Here is a 9,596-nt window from a genome sequence, read left to right as displayed (position 1 = left end):
ACAGTTAATTACATAACAATGCACATTTCTTTATAAAATGTATCACAAACAATACTTCAAATAACTGGCGTGAGTACAGAAACAGAACAATCAAGCAAGGTGCTACATTTTAATTGTGTTATGGCTGACCGTGTATGAAAACAGTTCTTTGTCAGGTTACAGGTTCGTGTTTGCATATTTTCAGCAATGAATTTCCATTTTCCTCTGAGATAACAGATATTTCCAGATATACTTTCCTTATACCAAAGAAAGTGGTCACGAAGCTCATTAGAGTGTTGACAGACAAACCACAAAGCTGTATCCTAATATCAGCAAAACGGGGCATTGATCCTTTTAAATATAGGCGTCAGTTTGTGTAAAGTTATTAGTATCTGACACATTAACTAGTCTAGACATCATTAAAGTATTGATTGACTTTCACTTACAGTAAAGAACACTAGGTTTGCCTTAAGTTGTCTGAGCCTTTTTACAGTTTGTACCAGCACTGTATTTGACTCCAGGCACATTGCCACGATCAGTTGTGGAGTCAAACGGCAGAGGCCGAGTCCCAGACAGCTCCAAGTCTTCAGGAAGTGGTCACTCAAGCACAGACGCATCGGATCATTCTGAACAAATCACACCAGTGCTGTTAATATAGTAACCTCCATGTCAAAATGGCTGGTAGGTGTGTATTTTTGCCTGGCAATGGGGACACTGGTGGTGGACGTCCTTCAGGCGGCTCATGAAGAAAGGGATTAAACAGCAGCCTGCGACACACCTGTGGAAAAAAGGAAGGAAGAACGAGCGACAGGATGTGACAGGTGATGTGCAAGGTCAAAGTTCATTCATTACAACATTGAGCTATACAACAACTAGTTGGTCTTTAAAACTGACTGTAAATCATGTTAGATAACAGTGGACAGCTTAAACACACCACCTACAGACTTAATATTGTAACTTACACACCAATATCTAAGTCTAAGTTTGCTAGCATTGGCTAACATCAACCACCATTAGCTCATACCAGACTAAGTGAGGCTGTAGAAGCAAAACTTTTCCCCCCTTGCTTTAAATCTAAATGCTAAGCTAATGTCACCTGGCTGTAGCTTCATATATAGCATACAGACATGAGACGCTTGCCAAGAAAGCAAATATGCATTCTTTTTTTCTCCAAATGTGCTGCTTCTTTAAGACTGGTTTTAACACAGAAGTCTGGCAAGGTAAAATGTCTACAATCAATTGGGTCCAGAAAGACATACCCCATTATGGAGCACAAGTAACAAAGTATCCATGTAGCCTCGCCCACTCTGCAGCTGGTTTCTGTGAAGACGATCTCTTCACAGGATGGACATTTGGTGACCGCTGGTGTTCCAACCAGACTTTCCACTTACCCATGAGAGAGACAGAGAACACTGTTACCGGCCTACTCAGATGTAAACAAATGCATGGCTGCTGGGGTGTGATTATAATACACAAGAACCCTCCAATATTCAGGAAGTATCCAATTACCAAGTGAACAAAGCCGCGTGCGCACAGTGGCAAGTATAATATATTAAAAAAAAAAAAAACACTGCAGTATGTTAAAAAATGAAACCATAGTATAGTATGTTGAAAACATTCATTATATTTTTAAAAGTCATAGTATAGTACGTTGAAAATAGAATCATAGTATAGTATGTCGAAAAAATTCATAAGTCGTAGTATAGTATGTCGAAAAAACTAATAAGAAGTCATAGTATAGTACGTTGAAAAATAGAATCATAGTATAGTATGTCAACAAAGTCATAGTATAGTATGTCGAAAAAATTCATAAGTCATAGTATAGTATGTCGAAAAAACTAATAAAAAGGCATAGTATAATATGTCGAAAAAACTAAAACTCATAGTATAGTGTGACGAAAAAAGTCATAGTAGAATATGTCGAAAAAAGTCATAGTATGTCATAAAGAAGTCATAGTATATCGAAAAAAAGCCATGAAAAAGTCATGGTATAATATGTCGAAAAACGTCATAGTATAGTATGTCATAAAGAAGTCATAGTATAGTACAGGGGTGGCCAACCAGTTCAGCATAAAGAGCCACAAAAAAACACGCACCATAGCAAAAAGCCACACAACACATGCACGTCCATATTACAACAGCAACAGTGACAGTGACTTCCAGGGGTAGTCACTGTTGACCAAGATAAGGGATTAAGCCGGGATTTCCCGGTTATCCTGGATGAATTAAGCCTTGATTCGGTTTCACGAAAGCGGAGGCACATAAATCACCATGGAGATTTATTCTGTGCAGTTAGCCTGGTCCCGACCAGGCTAACAGCCAGGATTTATTTAATCCTGGAGCCTTTTCTGTTCACTCAGCAGTGGTTTTACCCTTTTGTTATCAGCCTGGATTAAAAGACAACAGGTGCATATTGCTGTTCATTTAAGTACGGTTATTATTTAAAGTTGTGACCATTATTTTTTTTTATAATTATAAATTTGTCATTGTTACGGTTATATTGCTGTATGAAGACTGCTGTTCATATTGTTTAAAGAAGTTTGATGAATATATTATGGCAGTTGTTGAGATAATTAAAATTTAAAATGAGTTTTAAATGAAGTCTGTTACTAAGGGCAATACATACAATGCTGCACATTTCTATAGTTCCCCAATGCACCTTAACTTATTTTAGTTTATAATTTATTTTTTTATTTTTTAACAATAAGGATCATGTTTGTTCTGCTTCCATGTGCATTGTATTTGGCATTCTTAGCACACAATTTGTGTTGTCCAGTAAACTGGGACTATAATTTGGGAGGATTGTACAATTTTAAGAACATATCCTAACTGTACAATCCTCCCAAATTATAGACTTAGTTCACTGGACCAGTAACTATCTAGTGATGTAGGCTACTGTACATTCATGTAACAACAGGGAGAGGACACCTTAAATGGTTTTTGACCTTATATTTTGCCTGGGGGGAAATAACTGATGAATATACTCTGTTCCATCATGTTTATAGTGTGCATAGAATTTATCACTTTATTATCTTTATAGTTTCTAGATTTTACAGTGCAATTTCTTCAGTGTTTTTATTTTCTATGTCCATATATACCAGGGAGCAAGGCATATAATATGTAGAGAAGGAAACTCGTCCTCTAGAAAAAATAAAAAAACGCGTGACAGATAATAGAGGACAGACTAAATGATAGTCTAAAAATATACATTTATGAACTACTGCTCTTAAATGAAACCATTCAATGTGTCACTTGTCATTTGCAAAAACGAACACCTGTATACTTTGCATTAAAAGAGAGTAGTGGAAGTTAATATGACTTAGGAAATTAATATTTTAGCCAATGAGAGAGAGGGAGGAAACGAGTGAAAGAGATATTTACGCTTCATATTCTAGCGTTATAGAAAATGGATCTTCATGGTAAATTTCCTGAGATAACATTATCTTCTGCTTACTTTTAAGGCAAAGAGTAAAATTGTTAATTTGTGCAAATGATTAGTAGCCTAGAATAGTATGTCGACAAAAGTCATAGTATGTCGAAAAACGTCATAATATAGTATGTCATAAAGAAGTCATAATATAGTATGTCGAAAAAATTCATAAGTCATAGTATAGTATGTCGAAAAAATTCATTAGAAGTCATAGTATAGCATGTCGAAAAAAGTCATAGTATGTCATGAAGAAGTCATAGTATAGTATGTCAAAAAACTAATACAAATTCATAGTATAGTATGTCAAAAATTCTTAAGTCATAGTATGTCAAAAAAACTAATAAAAAGTCATAGTATAGTATGTCATAAAGAAGTCATAGTATAGTATGTCGAAAAAAGTCATAAAAACGTCATAGTATGTCACAAAAAAGGCATAGTATAGTATGTCGAAGAAAGATATGAAAAGTCATAGTATGTCAAAACAATTCATAAGAAGTCATAGTATAGCATGTCGAAAAAAGTCATAGTATAGTATGTCGAAAAAATTCATAAGAAGTCATCGTATAGTATGTCGAAAAAAATTCTTAAGTCATAGTATAGTATGTCAAAAAAACTAAGAAGTCATAGTATAGTATGTCATAAAGAAGTCATATTATAGTATGTCGAAAAAATTCAAGTACTCATAGTATAGTATGATGAAAAAAAGTCATAAGTCATAGTATAGTATGTCGAAAAAAGTCATAGTATGTCGAAAAAATTCATAAGTCATCGTATAGTGTGTCGAAAAAACTAATAAAAACTCATAGTATGACGATGAAAGTCATAGTATGTCGAAAAAAGTCAAAGTATGTTGAAAAAACTCAAAAAAGTCATAGTATAGTATGTCATAAAGAAGTCATAGTATAGTATGTCGAAAAAATTCATAAGTACTCATAGTATAGTATGATGAAAAAAAAAGTCATAAGAAGTCATAGTATGTCAAAAAAAGTCATAGTATGTCAAAAAAATTCATAAGAAGTCATCGTATAGTATGTTGAAAAAACTAATAAAAAGGCATAGTATGTCGAACAAATTCATAAGAATTCATAGTATAGTATGTCGGAAAAGTCATAGTATAGTATGTCGAAAAAACTAATAAAATGTCATAGTGTAGTATGTCGAAAAAAGTCATAGTATATTATGTTGAAAAAACTAATAAAAAGGCATAGTATAGTATGTCGAAAAAACTAATAAAAAGTATAGTATGTCGAAAAAAGTCATGAAAAGTCACAGTATAATATGTCGCAAAAAAAAGGCATAGTATAGTATGTTGAAAAAAGATATGAAGAGTCATAGTATAGTATGTCGAGAAACATTCATAAAAAGTCATAGTATGTCGAAAAAATTCATAAGAAGTCATAGTATAGTATGTCGAAAAAAGTCATAGTATAGTATGTCATAAAGAAGTCATATGTCGAAAAAAGTCATAGTATAATATGTCGAAAACAGTCATAAAAAAGTCATAGTATGTCACAAAAAAGGCATAGTATAGTATGTCGAAGAAAGATATGAAAAGTCATAGTATAGTATGTCAAAACAATTCATAAGTCATAGTATAGCATGTCGAAAAAAGTCATAGTATAGTATGTCATGAAGAAGTCATAGTATAGTATGTCGAAAAAATTCATAAGTCATAGTATAGTATGTTGAAAAAACTAATAAAAAGGCATAGTATGTCGAACAAATTCATAAGAATTCATAGTATAGTATGTTGAAAAAAGTCATAGTATAGTATGTCGAAAAAAGTCATGAAAAGTCATAGTATGTCGAAAAAAAGTCATAAGAAGTCATAGTATAGTATGTCGAAAAAAGATATGAAAAGTCATAGTATAGTATGTTGAAAAAATTCATAAGAAGACATTGTATAGTATGTTGAAAAAACTAATAAAAAGGCATAGTATAGTATGTTGAAAAAAGTCATAGTATGTCATAAAGAAGTCATAGTATAGTATATCGAAAAAAAGCCATGAAAAAGTCATGGTACAGTATGTCAAAAAAAGTCATAGTATAGTATGTTGAAAAAATTCATAAGAAGTCATAGTATAGTATGTCGAAAAAAGTCATGAAAAGTCATAGTATAGTATGTCGAAAAAAGTCATGAAAAAGTCATTGTATAGTATGTCGAAAAAAGTCATAAGAAGTCATAGTATGTCGAAAAAAGTCATAGTATAGTATGTCGAAAACAGTCAAAAAAGTCATAGTATGTCACAAAAAAGGCATAGTATAGTATGTCGAAGAAAGATATGAAAAGTCGTAGTATAGTATGTCAAAACAATTCATAAGAGGTCATAGTATAGCATGTCGAAAAAAGTCATAGTATAGTATGTCATGAAGAAGTCATAGTATAGTATGTCGAAAAAATTCATAAGAAGACATTGTATAGTATGTTGAAAAAACTAATAAAAAGGCATAGTATAGTATGTTGAAAAAACTAATAAAACGTCATAGTATAGTATGTTGAAAAAAGTCATAGTATGTCATAAAGAAGTCATAGTATAGTATATCGAAAAAAAGCCATGAAAAAGTCATGGTACAGTATGTCAAAAAAAGTCATAGTATAGTATGTTGAAAAAATTCATAAGAAGTCATAGTATAGTATGTCGAAAAAAGTCATGAAAAGTCATAGTATAGTATGTCGAAAAAAGTCATGAAAAAGTCATTGTATAGTATGTCGAAAAAAGTCATAAGAAGTCATAGTATGTCGAAAAAAGTCAAAAAAGTCATAGTATGTCAAAAAAAAGGCATAGTATAGTATGTCGAAGAAAGATATGAAAAGTCATAGTATAGTATGTCAAAACAATTCATAAGAAGTCATAGTATAGCATGTCGAAAAAAGTCATAGTATAGTATGTCATGAAGAAGTCATAGTATAGTATGTCGAAAAAACTAATAAAAATTCATAGTATAGTGTGTCGAAAAAATTCTTAAGTCATAGTATAGTATGTCAAAAAACTAATAAGTCATAGTATAGTATGTCATAAAGAAGTCATAGTATAGTATGTCGAAAAAATTCCTAAGTACTCATAACGAAAAAATTCATCAGAAGTCATAGTAGAGTATGTTGAAAAAACTAATAAAAAGTCATAGTATAGTATGTCGAAAAAAGTCATAGAATAGTATGTTGAAAAAATTCATAAGAAATCATAGTATAGTATGTCGAAAAACTTCATAAAAAGTCATAGTATAGTATATCGAAAAAATTCATAAGTCCTAGTATGTCGAAAAAAGTCATAATATGTCGAAAAAATTCATAGGAAGTCATCGTATAGTATGTCGAAAAAACTAATAAAAAGTCATAGTATAGTATTTCGAAAAAATTCATCAGAAGTCATAGTATATTGAAAAAACAAAAAAAAGGCATAGTATAGTATGTCGAAAAAATTCATAAGAAGACATTGTATAGTATGTTGAAAAAACTAATAAAACATCATAGTATAGTATGTTGAAAAAAGGCATAGTATGTCATAAAGAAGTCATAGTATAGTATATCAAAAAAAAGCCATGAAAAAGTCATGGTATAGTATGTCAAAAAAAGTCATAGTATAGTATGTCGAAAAAACTAATAAAAAGTCATAGTATAGTATGTCGAAAAAAGTCAAAGTATGTTGAAAAAACTCAAAAAAAGTCATAGTATAATATGTCATAAAGAAGTCATAGTATAGTATGTCGAAAAAATTCACAAGTACTCATAGTATAACGAAAAAATTCATCAGAAATCATAGTATAGTATGTTGAAAAAAACTAATAAGTCATTGTTTAGTATGTCAAAAAAACTAATAAAAAGTCATAATATATTATGTCAAAGAAATTCATAAAAAGTCATAGCATAGTATGTCGAAAGAAGTCATAGTATGTCATAGTATAGTACATCGCAAAAAAGCCATGAAAAAGTCATGGTATAATAGGTCGACAAAAGTCATAGTATAGTATGTTGAAAAAAGTCATGAAAAGTCACAGTATAATATGTGGCAAAAAAAAGGCATAGTATAGTATGTTGAAAAAAGATATGAAAAGTCATAGTATAGTATGTCAAAAAAATTCATAAGAAGTCATAGTATAGTATGTCGAAAAAACTAATAAAAAGTCATAGTATAGTATGTCGAAAAAACTAATAAAAAGTCATAGTATGTCAAAAAAATTCATAAGAAGTCATAGTATATTATGTTGAAAAAACTAATAAAAAGTCATAGTATAGTATGTCGAAAAAAATCATTATAGTATGTTGAAAAAACTAATAAAAAGGCATAGTATAGTATGTTGAAAAAACTCAAAAAAGTCATAGTATAGTATGTGGAAAAAAGTCATGAAAAGTCACAGTATAATATGTCGCAAAAAAAAGGCATAGTATAGTATGTGGAAAAAAGATATGAAAAGTCATAGTATAGTATGTGGAAAAAATTCCTAAGAAGTCATAGTACAGTATGTCGAAAAAACTAATAAAAAGGCATAGTATAGTATGTCGAACAAATTCATAAGAATTCATAGTATAGTATGTTGAAAAAATTTATAAAACGTCATAGTATAGTATGTCGAAAAAAGTCATAAGAAGTCATAGTATAGTATGTCGAAAAAATTCATAAGTCATAGTATAGTATTTTGAAAAAAAGTCGTGAAAAAGTCATAGTATAGTAAATCGAAAAAATTCATAAGAAGTCATAGTATGTCGAAAAAAGTCATAGTAAAGAATGTGATGAAGAAGTCATAGTATAGCATGTGTCACGGGAGTGAGGCTTGGACCCAAATGCATTTCAGTACCGAAAACAGAGTTTATTAACAAAAACTTACAAGTAGTTCCAATAGTACGCAGGGCTGGAAGCCAGGAAAGCAGGAATGAGCAGGAACACACAGTACATCACTCCAGAAAACACAAAAAAAACTCAGAGCAAACGCTTGTCACCACTGTACATAAACCCATGAGGCACACAGACAGAACAAAATGATCCCACAAGACACAAAGGAAACACAGAGGCTAAATACACAGGGTAATGAGTAAATGAGAGACAGCTGACACAAGGAGAGGGAAACAGGTGAAACACATTGGGCAATCACAAGGGTGGGAAAACTGAAAACAGGAAGTATACTAGACTAGATAAGGGAGACAAGACGGACTTCAAAATAAAACAAGAAATGGGAAAACCAACAGAAACATGAAACCAACTAAAATAAAGAAACTTGACACAAGGACTGGTGAACAGGTGAAAGACATTAGACAATAACAAAGGCGGGAAAACCAAAAGACAGGAAGCAACAAAACAAGAAACACTAAGGGGAACAGAAAAACAGCTAAATAAAACAGGTCCAAACACACAAAAAACACCACAAGAGCGGGGCAGGCGTGACAGTATGTCGAAAAACCTAATAAAAATTCATAGTATGGTATGTCGAAATAATTCACAAGAAGTCATAGTATAGTATGTTGAAAAAAGTCATAGTATAGTATGTCTTAAAGAAGTCATAATATAATATGTCAAAAAAACTAATGAAAAGTCATAGTATAGTATGGCGAAAAAAAAAGCATAAGAAGTCAGTATAGTACATCGAAAAAAGTAATAAAAGTCATAGTATAGTATGTCGAAAAAAGTCATATTATAGTATGTTGAAAAAACTAATAAAAAGGTATAGTATGTCGAAAAAAGTCATAAAAAAGTCATAGTATAGTATGTCGAAAAAAGTCATGAAAAGTCACAGTATAATATGTCGCAAAACAAAGTCATAGTATAGTATGTCGAAAAAATTCATAAGAAGTCATAGTATAGTATGTTGAAAAAACTAATAAAAAGGCATAGTATAGTATGTCGAACAAATTCATAAGAATTCATAGTATAGTATGTCGAAAAAACTATTAAAAAGGCATAGTATAGTATGTTGAAAAAACTAAAACGTCATAGTATAGAATGTCGAAAAAAGTCATAGTATAGTGTGTTGAAAAAACTAATAAAAAGGCATAGTATAGTATGTCGAAAAAACTAATAAAAAGTCATAGTATAGTATGTCGAAAAAAGTCATATTATAGTATGTTGAAAAAACTAATAAAAAGGCATTGTATAGTATGTCGAACAAATTCATAAGAATTCATAGTATAGTATGTCGAAAAAACTAATAAAAAGGCATAGTATAGTGTGTTGAAAAAACTAATAAAAAGGCATAG

At 30.9% G+C, this 9,596-nt stretch overlaps 1 long non-coding RNA gene across 1 annotated transcript; it reads right to left on the bottom strand.

Moving 5' to 3' along the window:
• Positions 1–95: 95 nt before the first annotated feature.
• LOC114547937 (uncharacterized) lies at positions 96–8,411 on the bottom strand. Its single transcript, XR_003691293.1, has 3 exons — positions 8,234–8,411; positions 1,239–1,365; positions 96–757 (listed from the first exon to the last, which is right to left on the bottom strand). It is a non-coding gene; the product is annotated as an uncharacterized LOC114547937 (long non-coding RNA).
• Between the last annotated feature and the right edge of the window lie 1,185 nt (positions 8,412–9,596).

Source organism: Perca flavescens, chromosome 21 (assembly GCF_004354835.1).
Source record: "Perca flavescens isolate YP-PL-M2 chromosome 21, PFLA_1.0, whole genome shotgun sequence".
In the NCBI taxonomy this organism is placed as follows: Eukaryota; Metazoa; Chordata; class Actinopteri; order Perciformes; family Percidae; genus Perca; species Perca flavescens.
Note: the sequence above shows the minus strand (reverse complement) of the source record. Positions and strands in the feature narration are given on the sequence as shown.